The following is a 27,964-nucleotide window of genomic DNA, read 5'->3' as shown; positions in this document are numbered from 1 at the left end:
GAACTTTTTCTTCCCAAAGGGGGTGCTCATCAGCGTCTTCAATGGGATGCCACTGGGTAGCAGAAATCCACTTCCTCACCAAGGCTGTGTTTCCAGGACCACTAGTTTTACAGCATGGTGCTGGACATTCCTTAAAACAAAACAAAACAAAACAAAACAAAACAAAACAAAAAAAACAAAAACCAAACACACACACACACACACACACACACATACACACACACACACACAGGTGCAGGACGAGGCCTCACTGCTCCTGTTTTGTCTAATAAGTTTGGAAACACCACGTTCAACACAGTTGAGACAGAAACGTCCTTGCAAAACGTCTCAGAGGCTGGATGCTTCCTTGAGTCTGCAAACTTACCTTTCCTCTCTTTATAACAATGTGTCTATCCAGGCCTCCATATGAAAACCCTAGCAAATGCCGGGGGCCATACTCAAAATGTTTAATGACTGTTCCAGCCTGGACATTGGCCGATCAGGCTGCAGAGCAGCCCCATCAGAAAAAAATAGGAGCCCAAGCAGGCCGACTGTCCCCGGGGAAAGGAGGAAGCCCAGCTCCTGAAAGCGTTTCTTGGGGCGGTCCAGGATGCTCGGACTGGGGTGAACTTTTGTCCGCCTGATGTAACCCCTGGCCTAACCTATAAGTAAATAGCGGTTGGCACACCTCAAGACCGTTGGCGGCGGCACTCTGGGCTCTGTTACATTTTGAGCAGAGGCGACATCTCATTACAAGGAGCACTGGCCAGGCGCCAGAGGGTCTGGGCTCTGCCTGGGATGCTTGGTGAGCAGCGTGCAGCCCTCAATGTTTCAAGAGGAGGGGTGGGCTAGGTCATCAAAATTCTCCTCTCCCGGTAACATCTCACAACCCCATCTTCTGGGCAGCCCTTAGGTTCGCTGATTCCCAATTTTGCTAAGTAGCTGCGTTTCGTCCTCACCGCCCCTGCTCGAGTAAAGACAATATATGTTTCTTCCCTACCTGTCGGGTGATGTTGCTACAGAGATAAAGGCCCTTGCCTTTTGAATTCCACGTCTGTCGGAGTCTCTTCCATGCTTGATGCACAGCCAGGAGTGGAGTGGGGGAATGTATCTTTAATATTTATCAAAGCTCTGTAATCTTCCAGCTTTGATCCTGTTAAATATTCTAAACTCCTTTTTTATTTAAGCATGTTTGACTGGTCTAATCATGGGCTGATGTGCTTCCCCGGCTCCCTGTGTATCTGTGGCGGGGAGCGTGGAGAGGCCTATGGGAGACGCTGAACGCCCGCGTCAGTTCCATTTCTACTTGGCCCAACTGGAAGCAATTTAACCCGGAAAACCCACCACTGTGATGGATGCTCAGGAAATGATCACAAAGGAGTCAGAGCCATTTATTGGAAGGTATTCATCATCATGTTATTTATAAGGGGCCAAGATTAGAGGCACACTTCCTGTATCACACAAAGCACATGTTTCAGTACGTTATATTGGGGTGATAATTTTAGGGGTGCCTGGGTGGCTCAGTCGGTTGAGCGTCCGACTTCAGCTCAGGTCACGATCTCGCGGTCTGTGAGTTCGAGCCCCACGTCTGGCTCTGTGCTGATGGCGTGGAGCCTGGAGTCTGCTCCGGATTCTGTGGGTCTTTCTCTCTCTGCTTATGCCCTGCTCGCACTCTGTCTCTGTCTCTGTCTTTGTCTCTGTCTTTCTCTCTCTGTCTCTCAAAAATTAATAAACGTGAAAAAAAAAGAATGACGATTTTATGCAGTTATTGAAATTTTGGTCCCGAATATGACGTAGGATTTTCAGGAACCTCTGTGGTTAGATGGCCATAAGGCATCAATTCCACAATGCCGACACAAAAGTTTGAAGGGGAAATGTGGACAAATAAGCATGTTGATTTATGATGGGTAATGGGATTATGAGATTATGGATGACATTTTTTTCCCTGTCATTTTCTGTTATTTTAGTTGCAACATTGTTTATTCAGTATATAAGGCATGGGAAATCATATGCTATACATAGTAGAGTAAGTATTGACTTTAGAATTGGCCAAATCTATATTCAAATCCAGATTTTTGTTACTTCTTTATGTAGGATTTTGGGGGAATCTCTTACCCTTACAGACCTTGGTGTGTGGAAAGCGAGTTCTTTTTTTTCTCCCTAAAATGTAAATTAAATCAGATCAACACAGCTGATGTTTATTGTAAAAATATCTAGTATTATAATAAGCCACAGAGTTTGCCCTTTGCCCATTCCTGATGGTCCAGATTTATAAAACTATCCTATTCTAGAAATAGTAGGGACCACTAAGGCATCATAGATCAGCTCCACCCCATCCTCGCTCTGCGACCTTGGCCAAGGGGCCCCTCTGACCTTTAGTTTTCTCATCTGTTGGGTTTTGACCTGGTGAATAAGCAAGAATCCTGTTTTTCTTGCCTGGGTTCCGAACCAACTGAGAGAGAGGCACCTCAGCCAGAAAGATTGAGATCAGAATGTTACTTGTATTCCTTTAAAGCTGTTTGGAGAAGGTGACGGGGATGCGTTAGCAGCCGCAGGTGTTCTAATCCAGATCCCCACCCCCCAGCCACAGGACACCTGCCTCCGTGGGGTGGGGGGCGGGGGGCGGGATCCCTGCGGCTCCTAGGAAGGGACAGCAGAAGGCAGCCTCCCTGTAGGCAGCAGAAACCAAGAGACTTGTGGATCTATTTCCATCTTCCAAATATGTGCTTGAAAATTCAATGGGGTTGTGCATGGGGTTTTTGGCTCAGTAACTGGCGTAGAGTTAGTGCTACTGCCCCTCCACGAGCTCCCCCAGGTAAAAGACCCTCTTGGATGTCTGTGGAAGGCAGAAGACACACTGTGGAAGACCAGCGTGGCCCCATGAAGACAGCTAATGCAGCACGGGGTCAAGAATGTGGCTTCTGAAACCAGATGGGTGGAGATACGCGAGCCCTGGCTTTTCCATCTCCCGGTTGCATGATGAGCCTGGGCTGTTTACTTAAGCTCTCTGTGCGTCTCAGTCTCTCCCTCTGTGAAATGGGCATGAGGCAGCAACTTCTCTCCTGGCCCTTATGAGGATTAAACGAACTACGGGTTGCACGGCACTTAGAGCAGTCCCTGACACATGGTAAAAATGTTTGCTAAATCTAAGTAAGTAATGAGGACCTACACATACACTATAGGGCCTCCCTGTTCCACGGGATCCGTGGACTTAAGGGCCTCCCTTGCCATCTGCATTAATAGTTTAGTAGAGGGATTTCTCCCTCTGAAATCTTTTCTGCATTTCTCATCCCAACCCCCATCCTTTTATTTTTTGGTTAGGGAGAAAAAAAAAAATACCCTGCACTTGGCAATGGGAACGATTCTGCATTAAGCTGCATTCAGTGGTGTGTGCAGAGATGTAGACACTGGGACCACAGCCTTCTTCCTCCCTCCTACCCCCACCCTAAATTTCTTGGTTACATTCCCAGTAAGATGAGGATTATTTATAATTTGGCCCTAACTGCAGCCCAGCAGGAGAACATGTTAATGAGTTCATTAATTAATTAGCTTGCATTTGCATAGTGCTCTAGCATTTGCAAAGCTCTTTCAGATTCATTATTTCATTTTATGATCACAATACCCCAGTGAGGAACAAGGCAGGGGTTATCTAGATTTTCAGACAAGGAGACTGGCGCTCAGTGAGGTTACCTGGTCGGCCCCAGTCAACTAGTTCAATGGCGAAGCTTGGGTTCATTTATTTCAGGCAGGGATTATGCAGCCTTACAGACCCTCATTTAAATCTGAGTTCCAATCCATGCTACCTGTGTGATCCTAATCAAGTTACTCCGGCTCCGTGGTCGTTCGTTTCCTCGGCTGCAAAATGAAGTTAGAAAATAGTATCAACTTCATTAGGACTCATATGAATATTAACCAAGGTAATACACAGAAAGCACGCACTGTAACTGCTTGGTCAGTGGGTAAGGCCATTATGATAAAAAAAAAAGTGACAATAAGCTTCCACTGCGTATAACAAGGTATGGGTTATCGGAAGCATCGCGTGAAAAGTGTATCGGGAGAAAGGAGCAGGAGTAAATCGGATGCACTTCATGCAGTGGAGAATGAAGAAAGCCTCCTCTGAAGCACGGGGGTTGAATCTTGACCGGGGAATAGAAGTTTTTCCAAGCAGAGACACCTGAAGGAAGATTCCAGGGAGCAAAACTGAGTGATCCAAATCGCAGTGGGGTGAACGCGTTTGCTGTCTTTAGGGAAAGGGTAGCAACCTGGCTCAGTGTTGCTACCTCGCGGTGTGGTTGATGATGAGTGTGTAGATATGGGCATATCACACAGTATCTAAGGGCTGTGGTGATTGCTGGGGTGTAAACATAGGGAAAGCATAACACACCTCGTGCTGAACAGAACAATTGGGAGCTGGGCACAGAGGTGCCATCAAGTCCCTAGGGGTCGAAGTGTTCCTGGAAGTGTGGGTGCAGTGATGGCACAGGTCGGGCGTGTGGGCATGTGGGCACGGGGACAGGTAGACTCTAGTGACCAGAAGAGCTGGAATGGCAAGGATTATATTATGAAGGTCTTGGAATCCATGCAGTGGGTTTGTATTTTTGCAGAACATCATATGAATGATGCTTATCTATTTTTCTTCAAGAAGATGAAATTATTTTATCCGATCCATGTTTCAGAAAGATTACACTGATTGTAAGAGCCCTGGATGGATTGAAGACGGATCTTTCTATCATAGGAGCAATAGCCAGGCTTACCCGGGAACGTCTTTTAAAGAAAAACATGTGCTTTTTTTTTTTTCCACTTCTAAATTTTACTCTGTATTTTCCAAAGATCTGTTTGATTTCTGAGCCTGCAGGGTAAGGTTTGCGAGCGCAGACTTGAAAACACACGGTGTCTTTCTATCACTGAGAGGCTTAAATTCATAAATTCATGGAAATTAAGCTAGCACGGGGCCTCTGAGACCTCTAATTCCAAATTTTCGTGGAACAACTTGGGTAACAATAGCCTTCACACCTTCCCACCCGGCTGACTCTGCACACACGTGAATTGGAGGTTCCGGCATATCTGATGGAGTATTCCGGCCACTCGGGGGCAAATCACGCTTACGGATCACCCGCTGTTAGATGCGTAAAGGGCATCAGAGCCTGACCATGCCAACATCTCCTATATCGTAGAGTAGTACCTGGCCAAGTAGGGTTGGAACGCTACATACTAAACCCCGACCCTGTCCCACTCCCAGTGCACGCACACGCGCACACACACACACACACACACACCCTTTTACATTTTGGCCCCTCACGATTCACAATGGAACATTAAAGTCTCTGTAGAAGAAACAACAAAACCGGAACTCAACGTAACTGACCATAGAAACATCTTTTTTTTTTTTTTTTTTTTTTTTTTTTTTTTTTTTTTTTTTTTTTTTTTTAGCAGAATACCTTTTACATCCCACTTTGGGACATTCTGATCAATCCAGTCTTCTGGTAATCAGGGTAGGCTCAGTGAGTTTGCAGGAGCTCCAAAACTAGTTACTGCTAGAGTTCTGGATATTCTTTTTGTAACACTATGCCAAGTTCTGAGTCTTCTGGCCCAGGTCTCCATTGTAAAAAAATATTTGGGGGCCTATTGGGACACACAAGAGCTCAGCTATCTATCAGTTATGACTGTACGTGTCGCTGGAGAGTTTTTCTCTCTCTAAGTAACTGATCTGCACCGGGACTGTCTTGTTGTAAAACGTCTTGAAGAGCGATGGTTTTATTTCTGTCGCATCTGTTTCTTGCCATTTGTAGTTTCTGCTTTGTCCAAACAAATTCTTCTTTCAGAGGCTGAACTACTCATCTGAATTTCGGGAGGGGTGGGGGAAGGAGTAATATGTTGTTTAATTGTATTTTGATAAAACCCACAGGAGGAGCTCAAAAAGTATTTTATCTTTTATGAAAACAAAAGCATAACGGGAAAGTCAGCATCTTCTCTAATTCCTAGCACGCTGCAGTGGGCACAACCTGGGCACCAATGGGTTGAGAGAGACAGGCTTGAAGCTGACTAGTCCCTTTGCTTCTTGGACATAAAGGAAGACATTCCCCAACCTGTGAAGTTAATTCAGGATCGTGTGATTTGGTTCTTGCCCACCGGACGTGGGATTGAAGTGACTGTATTCAAATTCCATTCTTGGTTCTAAAATCTCCTGTGCAATTTTCCTTTCTCTCTCTTCCTTTTCTTGCTGACCATGACATTGCTTGTTTTGAAGATGGGGGCACTCTCGAATGGAAATTTCTGAGTCCCTGCTGGAGGAGAACCACCAAGGGAGCTACCCACCCTGTGTGTCCTATGGTTGAACAAAGCAACAGTGTTTCCTTGCGGTCTGAAACCACAGATATTCCAGCGTCTATCACTCACTACAGCCTAGCTTAGCCTCTTCTGGCTAACACAAACAGCATCCCATTGACTTTAATTTTCCACAACGTATTTGAGTATTGCCTATTAGAAGCAAGTATTTATTCCTTGAACTAGAAGCACTCGTATAGCATCTGAGAAAAAGTCTTAAATCTCTTTTCTCCTTTGAGCCTCCCAGCACACCTTGGGGAAACATGGCCAGGTGTTCACCGTGCCCAATTTACAGGTGCAGCAGGTGTGGTTTCAAGATTGTCCAGAATAACTCAGGAGCTCAGTGTCTCGTCTGAAATCCAAACTCAGGCTTTGTGTCTCTAACTCCAGTGCTCCCTCACCATGCTGCTGCAAAACTGATATGAAATCAGTAGGATGGCAAAGCCGGCCCCAGACATCCAAAATAGTTCCTTTCAAATCATCTGTATTCTTGAAGCCAGGAAGAATTTAATTAGCAAAACTCTAGAGCCAGTGGCCTTTCCAAGCTAAGGGAAGCACAATTTTTCTAGCTATTTTCTTCTATTATTTCACTTTCCCTGCTAGTTACACATTAGTCTCCTATATCGTTAGGGGTTACTCTAGGGATTATAATAAGTGTTTTTTGCCTTATTTAAAGACTAATACAAATTTGTACTTCTGCATTTCCTCAAAATGCAAGGACCTTCTTAGAATACTTCATTCCCTTTACTCGTTTCATTCTTTCATGCCATTTCGTTGTGCATTCTCATTTTACAAATATTAAGCGTAAACAAGAATCATTATTATCATTATTGTTAGTTATTTTTTTTAATTTTTTACATATTTTTTTATTTTTTGGGGGGGGGAGAGAGAGAGAATGGGAGTGGGGGAGGAACAGAGAGAGAGGGAGACACAGAATCCGAAGCAGGCTCCAGGCTCCGAGCTGTCAGCACAGAACCTGATGTGGGGCTTGAACTCACGAACCGTGAGATCGTGCCCTGAGCCAAAGCCGGACACTCAACCAACTGAGCCACTCAGACGCCCCTAACTGTTACTGTTTTATACAAGCAATATTTATGTAGACTTGACTCATCTCTCCTTGCATCTGATTTAGTTGATATACTTCTTTTTTTTTTTTTTTAGCTGAAACATATTCTTCAGTATTTCCTGTAGTGAAGGTCTACTGTTGATGAATTCCTTATATTTTGTTTGTCTGCAGTCCTCCATTTGCCTTCATCTTTCTCATTGGATACAGACTTTCAGGTGGATAGTTATTCTCTTTCAGTCTTTGAAGCCATTCCATTTTCTACTGGTCTCAATCACTTCTGTTCAGAGGTCAGCTATAATTCTTATCGCCGCCCCTTTGAAGATACTATGCATTTCCCCTTTCTGGTTGCTTTTGTGTTTTTCCACTTTCCTTGGGATTTCTTGTCTCTATGTGGTTTTCTTTGTGTTCATACTGATGGAGTTTGTAGTGCTTCTAGAATCTCGGGCTTCACCCATCCACCGGTTTGGGAAAGTGTTTGGTCATTATTCAAACATTATTTCTGTCTGTTCTGTCTCTTCCACTTCCAGCACTCCAACCATATATACTTGGTGAGACTTTCTGGGGATATCTCACTGTATCTTACTCTCTTTTCTATATGTTGTTTTGTTTTGTCTTTTTGTGCCTTACACGAGATATTTTCTTTTGCCATATCTTCCAGTGTATTAATCCTCTCTTGTGTTCTATCTAATCTTCTGTTTTCCCACGTACTGTGTACTAATTTCAGTGATTGCATTTTTCCATTCTAGAATTTCCATTTGATTCCTTTTCATGGCTTCTTGCCCTCTGCGGAAATTATTCATCTTGGCATCATATTTCTTCAACATATTGATCCTCTGGAGAGGATCTACGTTTGCTTCTGACAGACTAAGAACAGATTTTTAAAATCAAATCAGAGATTGAGCAACTAAAGCTGGGTTTAGCCTTTTAAAGAGCTTCTTGTTTGTTTTGTTTTTTTTATAGACATTATTTTTAGAGCAGTTTTAGGTTCGTGGCAAAATTGAGGGGAAGGCGCAGGCATTTGCCATACCCCTCCCACTTCTGGCTCATGTGCATAGCTTTCCCCCCTTATCAGTACTCCCACCAGAGTGCTATGTTTGCTGCAACTGATGACCCTATAGTGACACATAATCACTCCCCAGAGATCACAGTCTACATTAGGGTTCACTCTTGTTGTACATTTTGTAGGTTTGGACAAAGGTATTATGGTATGTATCCACCATTATAATTTTATAGAGAGTAATTTCATTGCTTTGAAGGTCTTTAGTTTTTGCTTGTTCTTACTCTTGGGATAGTGTCTTTTCAAAAGTCCCAAGAGAAAGCTCCTTCTTGGCAGGCCCTGACCTCCAATGTTAGTTATTCCAACCTAATAAGATTACTCTGTTCAGCTTCTTGGCCTCCAGACAAGCACTTCACGATCAGCCTCTGAGCCGCCCAGATACCCGCTTAAAATCGTCAAATGTCGGGACATCTGGGTGGCTCAGTCAGTTGAGCACCCGACTCTTGATTTTGGCTCAGGTCATGATCGCAGGGTTGTGGGATCAAGCCCCGCTTTAGGCTTCATGCTGAACATAGAGTCCGCTTAAGATTCTCTCTTTCTCTCCCTGTGCCCTCCCCCACTTGCACTCTCTCGAAATAAAATAAAATAAAACAATATAAAATAAAATAAAATAAAATATTGAATCATCAAATGTCTCTAGGGAGGAAAGCAGCACCAAACATTAGGCTCGACCTTCTGGACTTTCTTCTCTGAAGTTAGCCTTTCAAGTATTGGTGGTTCTCAGATGTCCTCCAAATGACTGTTGTTTTTGTAATTGATCAAACTGGTACACTTTTTAAGTTGTTCTTCATAGGATTGTTGGTCTGAAACAAAAGCAAAATTCCCTTCTGCTAATTCTGCTAAGTTACTTTCTGGTAAATCTTTAGGTTTCTTTCATTCTTTTTTTTTTTTTTTTTTTCCAGAGTCTCGAGTTGCGTTTAAATGTAAATATGTATCTTCACACAGGATCAGGCAGTTATGGCCCCAGGATAGAATCTGTGAGGATCAGTGTCATTCAGGAAATGTATCTGGCCCTTAAGACTTGTAAGAATATAACATGAACCTAAAAATTGGTTCAGATAAAAAAAATTAAAAATGCTTCAGATCTGGAAACGTAGAATGAACTTGGGGATAGGAGAGACTCAGAAGCTCAGTTTTGTTTTTATTTTTTTTTAATGTTTTTATTTATTTTTGAGAGAGAGAGAGAGAGAGCATGAGCATGATGGGGGTGGGGGGGCAGGGCAGAGAGAGACACACAGAATCCAAAGCAGGCTCCTGGCTCTGAGCTGTCAACACGGAGCCTGACACAGGGCTGGAACTCACCAACCGTGAGATCAGGACCTGAGCCAAAGTCAGATGCTTAATCAACTGAGCCACCCGGGTGCCCCAAGAAGCTCAGTTTTGGACTCAGTATTTTTCTCGCCCCATCTGGCAGGCGTCCTTTCATCCTCCACTTAGAGACCACCCCCTCTTCCATCGAGGGAAGTCAGAGCTGCTTTTTCACCTGGTAATGGAGACGGGAAACATTCATTAAGATGTATGTCATGTTGGAATTCGAAGGGTTGGGAATGGACTAAAGGGAAGGTTAGCCTTGCCTTGATTGGTGCTTCTCAGATAGAAATTAAAGAGTATCAAATGAGCCATTTTAGTGCATATAAATGGTACCACTTTCATAACAGTAGCAAATGCTACGGAAATAAAGCCTGGTCTACAGGATCTCTGAGAAAATCAACTTTAGCTGCCTTTTTCACAACTTCTCTCCAAGGCTAGCACAGTTCCTGACACATCGTAGGTGCTCATCAAGTAGTTTTTTGCAAGAAACAATGCTTGAAACTTAGAACCCTGTATTTTTTTCCTTTATTAAAGCCGTAACTAGGAACTCTATACATTGTCAGTTCAACCCACTTACTGTACAAATGAGGACACTATAGTTCGTGTTCTCCGGGTCATTGCTGAAAGCAGATGAGGAGTTAACAAGCAACAGAACCTCAAAAAAATTCCTTGCGATTTAGGCTTTGTTACACAGTTACAAATGGAAGCAGAGCATTCCCCATTTTTTTTTTTCTTTTTGCAGTGGGTTTGAGTATGCTGGCTAAAGTGATACAGTACAGGCAAACCCTGCATTTTCCTATTGGGTGGTTGCCTCCTGTTTTGATAAAATTGTCTATCTCTACCTTTTCAGGAAGAATCATCTGCGATCAGTGTTTGGCTACTGTCATTTAAGTGCATGGAAATTTGGGCTTAAAAGAGAACACTGTATTTGAGTCAAACGTCAAGTCTAATTTTTGAAATGGAAACCCCCGACTTCTGGCTGAGGTAATTATCAAAATGTGGATCTGAACAAAGTAATTTGGTTTCAGCCAGAGCCCTTTATGTTTGGAACAGGAAGTGGCTTGGGACCGAATGTTTCTTTTTCTTTATGACAGTCTCTAAGGAGAAAAAAACCTAAAACCCCTCATTTTTAATTTGTATCAAATGATACTTTGCTGACATGTTATCTGCTGGAATCAGTGCAGCACCCTGGCTAATTTGGAGTGGAGTTGTTTTGCAACAATTTAGGACAGAGCTTGAGAATTAGCTATTCAGCAAGCCTACATTAAAATTAAATTGATAAAGTATACATTAACATCCTTGACACTTCTCTGAGCATAGATTTTAATAGATCAGTGCATGGGGGGCTCAGCCAATAAAATAAAAACCTCCTCTCTGAGATGGCTAGAGAAATTCACCATCTCACCCTCCCACACTGCGGGACTAAACCCTTCAGCTATCAGCACAGTACATCAAATTTAAGAGTCTTTAAATATTAAATATCAGTGTGCACCATGGAATGTAATAAACCCACTTTTCAAATAATGTTTCATTCCCCGACATCAAAATGTGTGAGGAGTTTTCTTTTAAATATACTGTGGAAGTTAATTAAGTTCACTCAAGTTTATTGCACGGATTCACTAAGCCTACACTGGGATATTTACGACCCACCCGGAATGCAACTCAGTGAAACTTTTGATGTGTTGATAAGTGATAAGGATGTCATTTGAGGTTTATTTTTTAATAATAATTTAATTGTCATTGTAAAATGCCTCATAGTTAGGACAGATTAAATTGCCACCAAAACCATTACTAAAATTCATAACCTCTATAAATGTAAAGTGTTTGCCGCTGTGTCATAAATAACAGCACTTGCTCCAGGAAAATGAGGTGCCTGAAATAAATTAAGAAAACCCAAACATATAAATGCATTAGATTGCAACAGTTTCTGGCTGCTGGAAATGTAGCTAAGAGGGAAGGTGGATTCTTTTGCTGAGCAAGAGTTGCTTACGATCTCGATAAGCCTCGGGTACTGGAGGGTTTCTAAAGTGTTTTTGTTTCTGTTTGTTTTGGTTTTTGTTTTGTTTTGTTTCGTTTTGTTTTGTTCTGTTTTTGTTTTGTGTTTTTTAACCTCATTGGCACCTTTGGGACGGTGCTGCCTCTCCTCACTGAAGAGAAGCAGGAGAATCTGGGAACGTGCGAAGAAATTGTATCACGGGCAAGGTGACCTTGTCCAATTTGCCTGGTCTTGAGTCTCACGTTTCTCGTCCGCAAAATGGGATCATGTTTTCCAATGGTTCCGAGGGCGGGGAGCCAGACTGGGTTTCCTCATGGGGCTCTTTCCTGTTCTATCGTCCACTGTACTTAGGTGAACGGTCAGCTCCCTTGGGAAGCATTTTCTGATTTCTCAGGTAGGAGTGGACCTTCTCTGCCTGCCATTCGTCTGATGCCATTTATCATGTGGCTGTTACTATATGCTCGGAGACTGGTTTTGTTCATCAGGGAAGGAGCCATTCAAGGTCAGTGTCTGGGCTGTTCATCTTTGTATCTCCTGTGCCCAGAATACGATGAGACATATCGCAGATGCCTACTAGATCTTAATGGGATAAATGCATCAATCTATCATTTGGTATTTTTGACACAGGGTGTTTTCATTGGCTTACGGGGAGCACACAGGTTATATGAAAGAGGCTTTCGAGTGTTTTAACTTCGCCTTTTTGGTATCTGGCGATTTGGTGTCTGGGGCGACTTTGGCTTGGTGTGGAATGGCTTGCTTTTAGGAAGAGCTGGGGTAGAAGATGGAAGAAAAAGACTGGCTGTTTTTATCCATCGAACTAGCATCTGTCTTAAACATATTGACCTGATAAACAAGGCAGCTGCCATGGAACTCACACAGAGAAGTAAACATGGAGGCCATATGTAATTCATTGTCTGTGTTAATGAGAAACGTTTAAAAAATAATTATGAAAGACGCAGGATGGGTTTCTGATCACTGTAGGCATGGGTCAATAGATACATTTGGTACTCACCCTGGCTAAGAGGCCTAGCCTGGGCTGATTTCTGTTCTTGGAAGAACTCTAGGGTTTTACACAGTGGGAAGGAGAACCAACAGTGGGTTGAGAGCTAAAAGATTTGGATTCCGGTCCTGACACAGCCACTTCCTGTCTCCCTGGCTCCAAGTAAATCCCACTTTCGGTCTTGGCCTCAGTTTCCTCACATCTGATGAGCCATACGCTCCCTTCCTTCCCATGTAGACCGTGCCTAACATCTGGATGGCCAGATGGCTCCGGGGTTGGAGGTGTTCTCGGGTCAGAGGCGTGAGGGGCTGCAATCCCAGTTCTGGGAACATGGACTGTGAGGCCATCACCGTTGGAAGGCGGGGATGACCCAGCATTTCTACTTCCTCATAGCTCAGTTCTCACTGTCCTTTTGAAGTCAGAGCCAAACAAGTGGATGGTTATAATCTTTCAAGACACTCAGGATAAAAGGGGACTGAGAGAGAATGAGGAGCTTTAACTTCCTGGCCCTTCCAGCCAATTAGAGCACACACCTTCCAAGTCGGTGTCCCCACTGCGTTTAACAACCCAGCAGGAGACAGCCTTGAGGAGAGTTCACGATTCTTCCCTCCGACATGAACTGAAACCAAAGATTCCTTATTAGTGGGTTGAAAACCTGGGGACCGTAACCAAGAAAAAAATAACAAAGCGGTAAAAGTTCTTTCCCGTTTAATAGATTTTTGTGTTGGTATTGTAAATTAATGTAAGTGTCACTTTAAAAGAGAATACAGAATAAAACCCTAATAAAGTTGGATAGCACCGCAGGGGTGGTGAGTAAATTGAGAGAATATCTGATTAGATTTCAAAATGCCGCTTTTTGATTCGTGGGACTGCTCTCTTCTCCCCGTTTGTCAGCTGTTTTGGTTCCGAGTGAGTTTCTTGGGCTGAAAGGGGCTTTATCTCCCTTCTAAACCCACGTTCACTGGCAGATCGCAGGATATGGTTTAGCATTTGTGCACGTTCTGTTTTCGCAAGTGTTTTGAATTCCTCGTCATTTCCATTGAGAAAGTCAAGTGGAAGGTTTGGCCAAAAATGACCCACAAAGAACCGGAAACCTAGGGAGTTTTCTTTTGGCTTTTATCCCACCAAAAACTGAAAGCTGATCCATTTCCTGGCATGTGTCTATGAGTGCTTGGCGGAGACTGGCCCTCACCCACCTACCTGGTAAGGCATATCTCCACGAGGCCGTGTCACAAATGCTGATTGAATTAGTTTCTGTGTGAGGCGCCCGGGTGGCTCAGTTGGTTGTGGTCCCACTTGGGATTTCAGTTCAGGTCACGATCTCATGGTTTGTAAGATCGAGCCCCATGTCAGGCTCTGTATTGACAGTGTGGGACCTGCTTGGGATTCTTTCCCTCCCTTTCTCTCTCTGCCCTTCTCCTGCTCGTGTGCCCTGTCGTGTCTCTCTTTCTCTCTCTCTCTCACACACACACACACACACACTAATAAATAAACAAACATTTAAACAAACAAGCATTAGTTTCTGTTTCTGTCAGCATTGGGTTTAGAAACATCCTTTACTGGGAACTTTCCGATAGCAGAGAGATTCGCAGACATCTCCCGTTGGGGACATTGCTAATCCCACCCTTACTTACATCTCATTGGCGTCTCCCAACAACCAGAAGCTTTGATAAGGAAACTTCTTCATAATTACTGGAAACTATGCCTGGTAAGAGAGCCAGAATACTGGAAGTCTAGTTCTGACTTATCCAATCACTTGGGCAAGTCCCTTCTTTGCTCTGATCCCCATTTCTCTTATCTGGAAGAGTGGATTCAACCAGATACAACATGTCCCACCCAACACCGGCCCCATGAGCTACTTCATGATAAGAGGGCTCTGTGGCCAAGTATGTTTGGAAGATGACGTGACTCATTCCTACCTCGAAGAGATGCGCGGCATACCTCAGTATGTTAAAGGCTATGAAAAGGTCTGAAATAAGGAAATCTGTTGGACGTCAAGATATTGCCACCAAAATGATCATGATTTAAGGACTCCACTTCTGAGAAAAGCCCACTGACATCCTTTAGGTGGGCAGATATCAGACAAGATGATCTCAAAGAGTTCTTCCAACTACTCTTTATTGTTTGTGACTATTTCCCTTTGACAGATGAGAAACTTGGAGACTTCGAACAGATAGCCAAATTAGGATGACATACAAGTGGTTGGTTAAGCCCCTGTTTTAGAATCGTAATATGAGTTCCTTTCTTTGACAGCTTTCATCCTAGAAACAATAGGGATTCACATGGCCTGTCTTGGTCCACATGGCCACATTTATCGTTAAGTCTGTATTCCATTGTCTAAGGGATTCCTCCTGGAACCTTCTTCGGGACGGCCATCCTGGAAATAGGGTAAGATTAAGGCAAAAAATGGCAGCTAGGATTAGGACAGGAGGCAGCCCTTGTGTGTCCATAGCAGGCGTCTCTGACTCCCCCAAGTTGAGTTAGGTCGACTTTTGTCCACATATCTCTGTCATGACTCTTCTGCATTTTCTTTATAAATTATATGTTTGAAATGTATACGTTCTTTAGAAATCCCTTTAGAATTCAATGCTTCTAGCACAGTTGGTCTCAGCATCACTCTGAGACTGGATGAGTGAGGGAGTGATGCATGCATGAATGAATGAATGAAATACTGATTGAAGCCCTGTCCCTGGTTCGTGGGACAGGACTAAAGGAACTTTGCCAGTGAAGCTGAGCCTAAACTGGCTTCTTTTACCTCAATTGTCCACCTCTGGATTTTTCAGTTTTGTTTTTAACTTCACCCGGAGCCATATTTTACCTTGGAGATCTTTTCCATTAAACACAGCACATGGATCCTAAGGACAGACAAGGTCTTTCTCGGCTGCGTCTCCTCTTTTCTAAAGAAGGCTTTGTTTGTGTTTTTCGGTCATTGAAGCCATCCTCCAGATATTTCTGGCGGGGCGACACCGTATCAGAAAACACCGTTAGGTACCAGAGAGATGGCGATCGGCGGAGTAAATAGAGGAAGCAGAAGGTGCTAGAATTCAAACTCAGTCTTGGAGGTCAGGGAAGGATTTATGGAAGGCAGCTAAACCGGGATCCGAAGGATACACAGGAGTTAGCAAGAAAGAGCAGAGGTGAGTAGAAGTGTTGCAGACAGAAGGGAGGGCAAGTGAAGAAGTCTGCAGGTGACAACAGACAAGCTACTTTTGGGGGGATGGGTACGTGTTCTGTTCGGCTGGAGCAGAGCTCGTAAGCGAGGTGGGGACGAGGTGGCTGGAGCTATAAGCCCGAGCAGAGAGCGGATAAACGCATGCTGTGCCTGAGCATATTTGCAGGTAACAGGAACCCTGGAGAGTTCCAAGCAGGTATACGAGGAGAACAGACCAACGCTTTAGAAGGTTGGCCAGATCTGCAGTCTGGCTGGGGAGGGGAGAATAGGTGGTGGCAAGACAAAACTCAAGGAGCCTAATTAGGAGCTTGCTACAGCCAGTGAAGAAGGGATTGTGTCATGGGCTGGGCTGGATGGGGAGGTGGGGCGGGGGGGGTGGGGAACTGGGGGAATAAGAGACGGTTCGGCTTTGCAGTGTTTTCGGAAGCCGAATCAATCTGATGATTAATTAAATGTGAGGGATCAGCGAGAGAGATGAATTAAGTATGAGTCCCAGTTTTGTGGCCTGACAACCGGGTGGGAATTGATAGATCCCACTCATTGATAATGGAAAAACAAGACAAGGCGGAGGTTTTTACTGTGAGGGATTTCACGAGCCGGGATCCAAGTCATCTATTTTCTTCCCCTTCAAAACCATTGTCAGGGACTGTTACCGCTTCCTTGTTTAATGCACTTACCAGTCAGTATACCATAGCCCCATATATGAAAAAGAACTTAGATGTCATAGGTACAAAAGAACCCATTTATACAACCGTGTACCCACCTACACATGGGTTGGCGGAGCCCGCCCAATTCAAGCAAAGAGTTAGCAGTATTTTGAAACAACTAACGGTTCGTCAAGTTTTAGAAGTGAGGCCACTCGCACCTTTGGGCAGTAATGTAAGCAAAAGAATAAAAATACTTTAGAAAGTCCTGGTGAGCTATTTGGGTTTTATGCATTTTTGATGAGTTGGAAAGTCAGCGAAATAGCTTCTGCTTCAATATGTTACCTCATAACTAGAGAAGTGGTTTCAGGGAGGGACTTCTTTACCCAAGTGGGACGGGGTTATCTGAAATGTATCTCTTTTAGAGTGTGACCAGAAGATTGAAGATGCTTAGGGTGGGTGAAACAAGGCACTATTGCAGGAATCTGGAATGTTTTCTCCTGGAAGAGGGAGGGTAGCAGAAAGTGCTCGTAAACATACATATGGCTCGCTGTAGATGACAAAGTGGAAACACATGAGTCGTAGAGTTGGACGTGGATGGACTTTTGCCTCAGACATCCGATAATTGTGTGACCGTGGCAGGTCCTTCAGCTACCCTGAGTCCAGTTTCTTCATCTATAAAATGGAGATAATAATTACCTCCACTGCAAAACTGAATTGGATAATAAAGAGAAGGTGACCACTTGTCAACCCCTACAATTTTATACTTTTACTTCCCTAATCTAATCCTACCTCTTTCTGACGTCATTGCAAGCATCCTTATGACATCTTAAATTTTTTTTTTCAACGTTTATTTATTTTTGGGACAGAGAGAGACAGAGCATGAACGGGGGAGGGGCAGAGAGAAAGGGAGACACAGAATCGGAAGCAGGCTCCAGGCTCTGAGCCATCAGCCCAGAGCCTGACGCGGGGCTCGAACTCCCAGACCGCAAGATCGTGACCTGGCTGAAGTCGGACGCTTTAACCGACTGCGCCACCCAGGCGCCCCTAACATCTTATATCTATGATTCAATCCTACCCTGACTGAACCCTTGGCCTCTTGTCTTGTTCTCTCCAATCACCAACTATGATGCTCACGGAATGACTTTTCTAAATTCCAAATATAGTCCTGTTTTCCATTAGTTAAAAATCCTCTAAAAGCTTTCCTTTAGCTATATAATAAAGTCCAAACTCCTTAGTATATATTCCAGGTCCCTAAATTATCTGGCTCCTCAACTCAGCACTCAAACCACCAACTTGGGCTTCTGCCATATTAAATTATTTGGGATTCCCCAAATTTGATGAGTATTTTTCAGACCACTATGCTTCTGCTCAAGGTTCACCCTTCCCCTGGCATCTCCTTATCCCTCCCCGTTCCATACCCACACTAACATCAAAATCTACTGTGATAGAGAAAATAGGATAATTCACCACCTCCTATCCTTCATTTGGAGATCCAGAGGAAGATTCCATGGTGACAGAAGATGCTGGAGTCATTCAATGGAAGAAGCTTTGGTACCTGAATGGTTCCATGGAGCCCAGACCCCGGCTAGCCGTCAATTAACTATAAGAGGAATAAACAGTAAACCTTGATTATATTAAGCCAATGATATCTGAAGGTTATTTGCATAACTTTGAGCTTGCCTTAAATAATGATACCTACTCAGATTTCAAGACCTCTTTCAAGGTCACTGTTTGGGCATAAATCCCTGATCTAACACCTTCCCCTTCTAAGGCCAGTCACTGACCCCTGTACATGTTGCTTTGATATTTGTCAATCGGGGAATACGATCGCCCTTCAGTTTATGGTGCTGACTGGGGATTAAATACGATAGCCATGCAACATATCTGGACCAGAGTGAATACAGAAAAAGTGCCGGCTTTCATTATTGTCTCCAGTATCATCCCAACCCCGAGACTCTGTAAGTGATGATTTTCAAAACTCAGAGCCCACGATACTGAGACACGGCCTTACGTGTTTTCCCCCACAGTTCTGACGAAACGTTTTTTTAGGACACAGACCGTACAAAATCCATGGAATGTTAGTGGAAACAAAAGATCACCTGGGATGCCTTTCATAAGATCGGTCCGATGAAAGGCCATTCCATCGAATGGCCATCCTGGAGGAGAGAAACTGAAGCAGCAGTTACGAGGGGGAGTGAGACACTGAAGATGAGGCATCATGAGACCGAGTTTTATTGTTCTTCTTAGCCCGCTCCAAACTTGGTCACTGAAATAACACAGACCACTAACCATCTGTTCGCTAAAAGCCATGACTCATGCATTTCACGCTCTTCAAATCTGGCGCTTAAAAAATCATCAAGTGTGCGGGGTTGTTCCTACCGATTAATTGTCTGCAGCACTTCCGGTTGTTGTATAGTCTTTCAACACCTGTTGGGATGTTTTGCTACCTGGCCAACCGAGGTTATAATTAACTCAGTTTCTGGGGTGCCATGGAAAGAGCACAGCCCTTGGTAAAACACGCTTGCTTCAAATCTTGGATCCGTCCTTTATTATCTATTCGAAACTGACCATTTACCCTACCTCACTGAGCCTCAGTTTCACCACTTACAAAATGGGGGTAATGATATCTATCTTGCTGTATTTTTGTAATAATTGGAGACAATTAATACAAGATAACTCGCACACGATAGGCACCCAATAAGCAATAGTATGATATATATCCATAGATGTTGATGGATATATTATTCTCTTCTCCCATTTAGATTCTATAGATAGCTAAATATTATAAGGCTTATGCTCTAAACAACCAGGCAAAGTTCTATTCGCAACATCTTCAAAATATTTCAGAACAACATTCTGTGGATTGAGTGCTTCACTGTGAATACTGGTATATACTCCCCTTTACATAGTTCTATTTCTTTACTCGCCAAAGAAAGCAGGTTGAGTTGGGCTATGAATGAGCTAGGACTTGGGGTTATCTATGAGAAGTAGAGACCCCCAAAGTAGTGGGGATTAGATTAGATTATCAGAGCAGTCCAGTAGATTATTAGATTAGATTAGTAGATTAGATTAGATTATTCTCTTTCATATGAAAGAAGTTTGAGGATAGATGGTTTTCATGACTGTGATAACGGCTCAAAGGCGTTATCAAGAATATGGGTTTCCATTTTTCTTCCTCACCATCCTAGGGTATTAATTCCATTTTCAGTCAACTCCATGGTTATATATGGCATCTAGGCCTTCAACCATTACATTCATAATGTGAGTTGTAAAAACTCAAAAGGCAGAAAGGCTGAAAGGGCACGCTCCAAGATGAGTCAGCTCACTTCAAGCAGCCTTTCTGGAACTGCCGTATAACGCTCACTTATACTCATTGGCCAGAGCTTGCTCGAATGGCTACCACTAGCTGCAAAAGGGTCTAAAAATTATAGGCTTTCATTTCTGGGTGTTAGTGTTCCACACTAAAAAGTTAGGTTTCTATTACTAAAAAGAAATGTGAGAAGGCATGTGGGGAGAAGGTGGCGAGTAAGACCAGTAGATACTGGAAGGATAATCCACCAGTCCTGAGAGGGTTTAACCCAGGGACCAACTTTAGCTGATGTATACAGGCTCCTCAGAGCAGAGGGTTGAGTGGGATGCTAACGCCATAAAGCAAGACCCTGGGAAAAGAGGACCATCATTGGTTGGGTGCCCCTCTGGGGGCAGACTGGGGACGGGTGACAGCAGTCACACTATGGCTTTGCTATCCTGAGCTTACCCCAGAGGAGCGAAGGGATATCAGGCTGAATGCCTTGGGGAGAGCAGGTGTTTGCACGCGATAATGATGGCAGAGACTTGTGATACGCTTCCCAAATCATTTTCTTATTGGACCCCCCTCCCCTCTGCCAGAGAAGATGGAATGGGCAGAGATTATTCTCGTCTGCATTTGGCAGTGGAGAAAATAAGCTCAGCTGGATGGAGCCAATGCGTAAGGTCACATAGCCCCCAAGAGGCAGACCTACGTTCAGCCTCCTGACTGCACGTTCTGATATTGGACTTGACAAGCACCCGGAAGCAGTGTGACTTTGGGGTCAGACAAATGTGGGCTTGAATCCATGTTCCGCCCCACAGGATCTTTTGGGTTTTACGTGCAGTGATAACGACATTTGGGGGGAGGAGGGTCTACGGTTCCAGGAGTGTTCCGTGCAGAGACCCTTGTGAACACTACCGCAAATGGGATATAATACGTTTCAAACCACTCACATAACCCCCGCGTGGGAGGCCTTGGGAGGCTCCACTGGGAGGCTAGTGGGCTGCTTGCTCCCATGCCACTACCGATAGGGTTCAATGTCAGTGAGGAGCAAACTCATTAGCGGTATGTGATAGGCATACCGGTTAGAAGGATTGGGGCTGCAAGTGACAGAGAGTGCAAATCAAGATGGCTTGGGGCCAAAGGATACATCTTCTCTCACAAAATGAGAAGCCCAAAGGTAGAGAGGCTTGTACATGCTCCTGGACCACTTCTCTATGATGGTCTTGGCTGCATGTATTGGCTGCATTCTCTGAAGGTTAAGATGCTTTAGAGGTTCCAGGCATCACTTTCAGACATAACATATTCAGAGGCATAAAGGTACCATCTTCTGCTTTTTCTTTCTTTGGAATAGGATATTCTTGTCTAGAAGCCCCAGGGCGAAGCAGCCTACTCACATGCCTATTGGTTAGCTGATCATGGGCAAGGAGATTTGGTTTCCCTGATTGGCTCATGCTAGTTGGGATACAGCAACGAGAGTGGGATGTGGCCAACTTGCCGTGAAGCATGTGGCTGTATGGTGGGTTCTGGGTTTTTTTATTGTTTATTTTATTTATTAGAGAGAGAGAGCATGCGAGCTGGGAAGGGACGCAGAATAGGGAGACAGAGAATCCCAAGTAGGTTCTGCACAGCCAGCCCCCAAGCAGGTCCCACACTGCCAGCGCAGAGCCCGACTGGAGGCTCCAATGCTCAAACCGTGAGATCGTGGTCTGAGCCGAAATCGAGAGTGTGATACTTAACCAACTGAGCCACCCAGGTGCCCCTGGTGGGTTCCGTGAAGATGTGGGGACTGGTGTTATGGGTAAACAATAGGCAATGAACAGGAAATCTACAGGTGGATTTCTGCTGACAGCTAACTTCCCCATGCCCTACACCACTGCATCTGTCTGAGTCAGCACGGAGTCAATTTCCAGCCTATTTCGGTCTTGTTACACTGTGTGTGTGTGTGTGTGTGTGTGTGTGAGAGAGAGAGAGAGAGAGAGAGAGAGAGAGAGAGAAAGAGGTAAAAAAACAACTCCTGGGGATAATACACGGAACTACTAACATCAGCTCTATGTGACAACAGTATCTTGTTTTCTTATTATAAATAAAAATAAAATTGCACCTGAAAGTCATTAGTCACAAATCTCTGTATCTCTCTGTTCTGTAAGACAACTATTCCGGTAAGACAATTATTCCAAATCCAAGCAAGGTCAAAAAGAAGGCATTAGCTGATTTGGGATAAAATAATATAATGTATTCAAGTATTTTTTTTTTCACTATGTAAGTTGCAGAATAAAGTCACTGTATAATTAGTACATCAGTGACTCATCGAAGAGGTTGAATGTTGTTTTTCTTTCATTTTTTTATTAGGACTTTCCAATAGCTGGTGGGTAAGAGGCAAGCATTTCCAACAGGTTTTAAAATTTTTTTTTCCAACGTTTATTTATTTTTGGGACAGAGAGAGACAGAGCATGAACGGGGGAGGGGCAGAGAGAGAGGGAGACACAGAATCAGAAACAGGCTCCAGGCTCTGAGCCGTCAGCCCAGAGCCCGACGCGGGGCTCGAACTCACGGACCGCGAGATCGTGACCTGGCTGAAGTCGGACGCTTAACCGACTGCGCCACCCAGGCGCCCCTCCAACAGGTTTTAAAGCAATATTTTATGGGTTTTCATTTAGTGCGGACAAAGGACGGACACAAAGCCGTATGATGTCTTAACAGAGCAACTAGACTCAGCATCAGTTCTAGGACTGGGGGAGTTATCTTCAGTCACAACCCATTTAATCTAGTCTATTCTCTTGGTCACTTTTTTTTTTAATTTTAGAGAGAGATCGAGAGAGGACGAGAGGGGGAGGTGGGCCAAGGGAGACAGAGGGAGAGTCTCAGGCAGGCTCTACACTCCACGCAGAGCTCAACGAGGCACCAAATCCCATGACCTTAGGATCATGACCTGAGCCGAAGTCAAGAGTTGGACGTTGAACCGACTGAGCCGCCCAGGCGCCCCTCTCTTGGTCACTTTCAGAGTGTTCATCAACATGTGGGCTCCTTGAGAGCAGATGCTATGTCCTAGTGATCTCGGTGTCCCCAAGCATTGCCTGCCATGGGATCTGGTCCATGCTAAGTGCTGAACTGAACTTAGAAATGTCACTCACGTCTCCTTGATAGTTCCGTTTCCATGTCTCTCTTATCCTTAGCTTATCGTGCATATATCAACATACATTTATTTTCCACACCTGCCCTTTTCCCTGAGTCTGCGTCAGGTGATATAGAGAGTCAAAGCAATGGAGAATCTTGTTATTTGACCTCAGCGGATAGGGGGCTATTTATCTTTATGTGGCTGGGTAACAAATAGGTTTTGCAAAGACCGACAATTACCCCCACTTCTGCTGAGGGGGTAAAAGGGAAGAAGGAATTGAACGATCTTGCCCAAAGCCACCAGGGACACAGTGATGCTAGACCAGAATTTCAGTGAATAAAGAAGGACCTTCTGTTACTGATGGTATGTGTTGTGGTCCGAGAGTCCCAGGAAAGTTCTCAGTTAAAGGATGCATCGTGCCTAGTGATGCCTGAAATTTTGCCGTCAGTGTTAGGTCCCTTGGCACTAACTTTCGGATTTGACATTATAGTTGCATGGGTACTTTTCAGTTTACAAACTACTTTGTACATCATCTCATGTGACGCTCCCGGCAGCAGGGAGGAATGGGCAGGGTGGGCCTCATTAGCCCTCTCTTGGCGATTAGGTCACTAAAATCACAGAGCTTTAATAAGTTGGAAAGCCAAGGGGCCTTGAAAGCTATGGATATATTGACTTCAAATTAAACAATGCTTTGTTCACTGCCTCCCACACCCTGCGAACTTTTCCCTTCCCTATTTCCACTAGATGGAATTAATTCTTCCACGATCTGTGTTCCATCTACTATAACTGACAGATCTTGGCATTATAGCATTTGACTGGCTCTGCTTTATTTTCATAGAATCTTAATACTTTTAGGGATCTTTTTCAAAATTATTTCTTAAACTTTCTTCATTGTTGAGAGAAAAAGAAAGAGACAGAGCACAAGTGGGGGAGGGGCAGAGAGAGAGAGAGAGAGAGTGAGAGAGAGAGGGAGACACAGAATCCGAAGCAGGCTCTAGGCTCTGAGCTGTCAGCACAGAGCCGGAGGCGGGGCTCGAACCCACAAACCATGAGATCATGACCCGAGCTGAAGTCGGAGGACGCTTAACCAACTGAGCCACCCAGGCACCCCAATACTTTTAAGGATCTTAAAGTCAGGCCCAAATCGACACCCACTGCTTGGATTCCAACTGTACCATCCTTTACGAGGAGTCATCTGACTTCTAGGATACTTCCATTGACCGGGATCTCACTGCCTCTTGAGGCAGTCTGCTTCCTTAAGAAGCGCTCTTATAAAGCTCTCCATTTTAGACAATGGCTTTGCCTTCTCTGGGGGATGTGAACTCTTTGCAGACAAGGCTGGGTGTCATCATTCCTGCATCTTACCCACCTCCTCCTGTCATAGCAGAAGCTCCATAAAAGTGTGTGGAATGAATAAATCAGGGGATGAATGGTTGGACGAGTTTCTAGTAAAAGCTCCAAACAGTTGTGTCTAATATCTTTCAGAAGCTATTGACCTGCCACCCAAGGCGTTTTTAGCTGCTAATTTATTTTCCTCCGGTTGGGGTTTGGGAATCCCTAATGCAAATATTTTTGAAATACACAGCACAAGCCATCGGTCTGGCCTCTCATAAACCGGATGCATATCTGAGCGCGAGGGGATGGGAGGTATGAAAGTGTAAAACAGACGAGGCAGCCAGCAGCAGGGAGATATAAACTGATAACCGGCTGCAGGGAGATCACAGTTAAGCCAGGAGGAAAACAAGGCTGTTGTTCCATACTGGCAAGGAGCAGGCAACGGTGGTTTGTTGGAGGGGGCAGCACGTGGTGGGAAGGCAGAGGTGGGGCCGCCTCGTGGGTTAAACTCGTGCCGGCTGTCACCGACTGCACGTGCTTGAATCCTGGCTCTTCGCTTACCAGCTGCACGACCCGGGGAAAACCACCCATCCCTCTCTCATCCAGTTTCCTACGCAGCAAATAGAGATATTAAATGAGTTGGTGCCTGCAAAGCCCCTCGGACAGCACGTGGCATCTAAGTTATCTTTGGGACGGGATTGGTGGTCCGGCGGCCAGGGTTCGAGCCCCGGGTGTGCCTCTAACTAGCTGTGCCAGCGGGTCCCCCGAGTGCTTTTCTTGCGTCGTCAATAATATGGGGATGATAATGTAGTGCACGGCATAGCGATGGCCATTAAATGAGATGAATCCATTATCCTGTTCTAATTGTCAGCTGCTCTGAGATGCAGAGAAAGCGGGTGGTGGCATGTTCGTCCTGCATCGTGGGGATAGCCACAGCTCTTCCCAGGATATCTGGGAATTCCTGGAGTGTTTGCATCATGGTACCACCTGGGGCGCAGAGTTCCCGCATCCTTGAGAACTGGCTCCGGGCCGTCGTGTCGACCCCGATGGTTTTCTTCCGTTTTTCCAAAAGTCACAAATAGTTCTCTTTCCAGCTACTCGGGAGTTACGGAGACACTGATACTGATTTGAAACGTGTGTGTGTGTGTGTGTGTGTGTGTTTGTGTGTAAGGAGAAATCCACACCCATGGCTCCTAGCCTCCCCCATGCACACGGCCTTCCTCTGCTGTCTTCTCTTCGCCTTACAACCCCCAGATTGGCAAGGAGCCCCCAAATTATTCCTTCTTCTAGAAAGAGTCATTGATCTCTTCTCAGATATGTTGGCACCAGCTGTCGTTCGAGACTGGGACCCCGTCCCCATCCTAAGCATTTATTAAGGGATTTTTTTTTTTTCCAGCCAAAGACACAGCCTCCCTTTCACAGTTTGTCAAGTTAACTGGTAAGTCTATAAAATCTGACTGGGTCTTCAACAAACGTTACTTCACCCAGATTCGTTTTCAATTTACTAACTGTCCCTCACTCCCGATCTCTTTCTTCTCGTGCGCTGATAGGCCACCATGTCTCTGAATTCTCCTCCGTGAAGAATGGAGACGCATCACCCGCGACACTGATGACACTGCACAGTCCAGCCATCTCCCACAGGAAGCCAGGATAAAGTTCCCCCAAACTTGCGCCGAACCCTGACTCAGGCCCAGCTGACACAGATAACAAGGGGACTTGCTCCAAACTGAGGATCTAAAGAGGTCTGAGGAACAAAAGAGCCAATCAGGCAATTAATACATGAAGAGGAGTTCTCCAAGTGCAGAGGGAAAGAGGAAGCAAAAAACTAGTCTGAACATTTCTCTCCAGACTTCAACACCCCTCTTATCACGCTCTGGCAACCCCCAAAGGCCAAGCTTCCCATCCATGCAGGGAAGAAAACTGACAACCTTTTCTTTCCTTTTCTTTTCCTTTCCTTTCTTTTTTCTTTTCTTTTCTTTTCTTTTCTTTTCTTTTCTTTTCTTTTCTTTTCTTCTCTCCTCTCCTCTCCTCTTCTTCCCTTCCCTTCCCTTCCCTTCCCTTCCCTTCCCTTCCCTCCTCTCCTCTTCTTCCCTTCCCTTCCCTTCCCTTCCCTTTCCTCCTCTCCTCTTCTTCCCTTCCCTTCCCTTCCCTTCCCTTCCCTTCCCTTCCCTTCCCTTCCCTTTCCTCCTCTCCTCTTCTTCCCTTCCCTTCCCTTCTCTCCTCTCCTTCTCTTCTCTTCTCTTCTCTTCTCTTCTCGGGCACAATGTAGTGATTCAGTAATTCCATACTCAGTGCTTCTCATGGTCAGTGGGCTCTTAATCCCCATCACCCCCCTTTTCACCTCCCCTCTGGGACACCCCCCCCACTCTCTATAGCTAAGAGTCCATTTTTTGGGCTATCTCTCTGTCCCCTCTCCCCACTTAGTTTGTTTTGTCTCTTAAATTCCACATATAGGGGCGCCTGGGTGGCTCAGTCAGTTGAGCGTCCGACTTCTGCTCAGGTCATGATCTCACAGTTTGCGAGTTCGAGCCCTGCATCGGGCTCTGTGCCGACAGCTCGGAGCCTGGAGCCTGATTCTGGATTCTGAGCCTGGATTCTGAGCCTGGATTCTGTGTCTTCCCCTTTCCCTGCTCTTCCCTCACTCATGCTCTGTCTCTCTCTCCTTCAAAAATAAATAAACATTAAAAAAGTTTTTAAAAAATTCCACATTTAAATGAAATCACATGGTATTTGTCTTTCTCTGAGTGGCTTGTTTCACTTAGCATCATACTCTCTAGGTCCATCCACGTTGTCGCAAATGGCAGGGTTTTGTTCTTTTTTTATGGCTGAATTATATACCTCTCTCTATGTATCACATCTTCTTTATCCATTCCCCAGCTGATGGACACTCAGACTGCTTCCATATCTTGGCTATTGTGAATAATGCAGCAAGAAACCTAGGGTGCGTATATCCCTCCTAATTGGTGTTTTCAGATTCTTTGGGTCAATACCCAGTAGTGTGATTGCTGGCTTATAAGGTAATTCCATTTTTACTTTTTTTGAGGAGCCTCCCCATACGGTTTTCCCCAGTGGCTGCCCCAGTTTGCGTTCCCACCAACAGCGCACGAGGGTTCCTTTTTCTGCGTAGCCTCGCCAGCAGTTATCGGTTTTTTGTGTTTTTGATTTTAGCCATTCTGACAGGTGTGAGATGACATCTTATTGTGGTTTTGATTTGCATTTCCCTGATGAGTGATGTGGAGCATCTTTTCATGTGTCCATTGGCCATCTGGATGTCTTCTTTGGAGAAAATGTCTGTTCATGTCGTCTGCCCATTTTTAATTGGATTATGTTTTTTGGTGTTGAGTTGTAGGAGTTCTTTATTCAAAGGGCTTTTTAAAACCCATAAAGCCTCATGAATGGAGATTGTTATTATACCATTTCCCTCTTCATCTCTGCAGAAGCCTCTGGGATGTCTTCCCAAATGAACTTAAGACTTGTCTCATTTTTATTGAGTGTTTATTTTCTGAATGGCAGGCTCTGCGAGATTCCATTTAACTCTGGCACCAATCTTAGGGGGAACACATTTTATCTTCATTGTGGGCTGGGGCCTCTCAGGAAGTCAGCTGCAGTGAGAGGCCAGTGGTGTGCCTGAGGGCACACGGTGGAGATCTGACCCCAGCTCTGCCCGGAG

This window comes from Prionailurus bengalensis, chromosome D4 (genome assembly GCF_016509475.1).
Source record: "Prionailurus bengalensis isolate Pbe53 chromosome D4, Fcat_Pben_1.1_paternal_pri, whole genome shotgun sequence".
In the NCBI taxonomy this organism is placed as follows: domain Eukaryota; kingdom Metazoa; phylum Chordata; class Mammalia; order Carnivora; family Felidae; genus Prionailurus; species Prionailurus bengalensis.
This window is presented reverse-complemented; position numbering follows the sequence as displayed.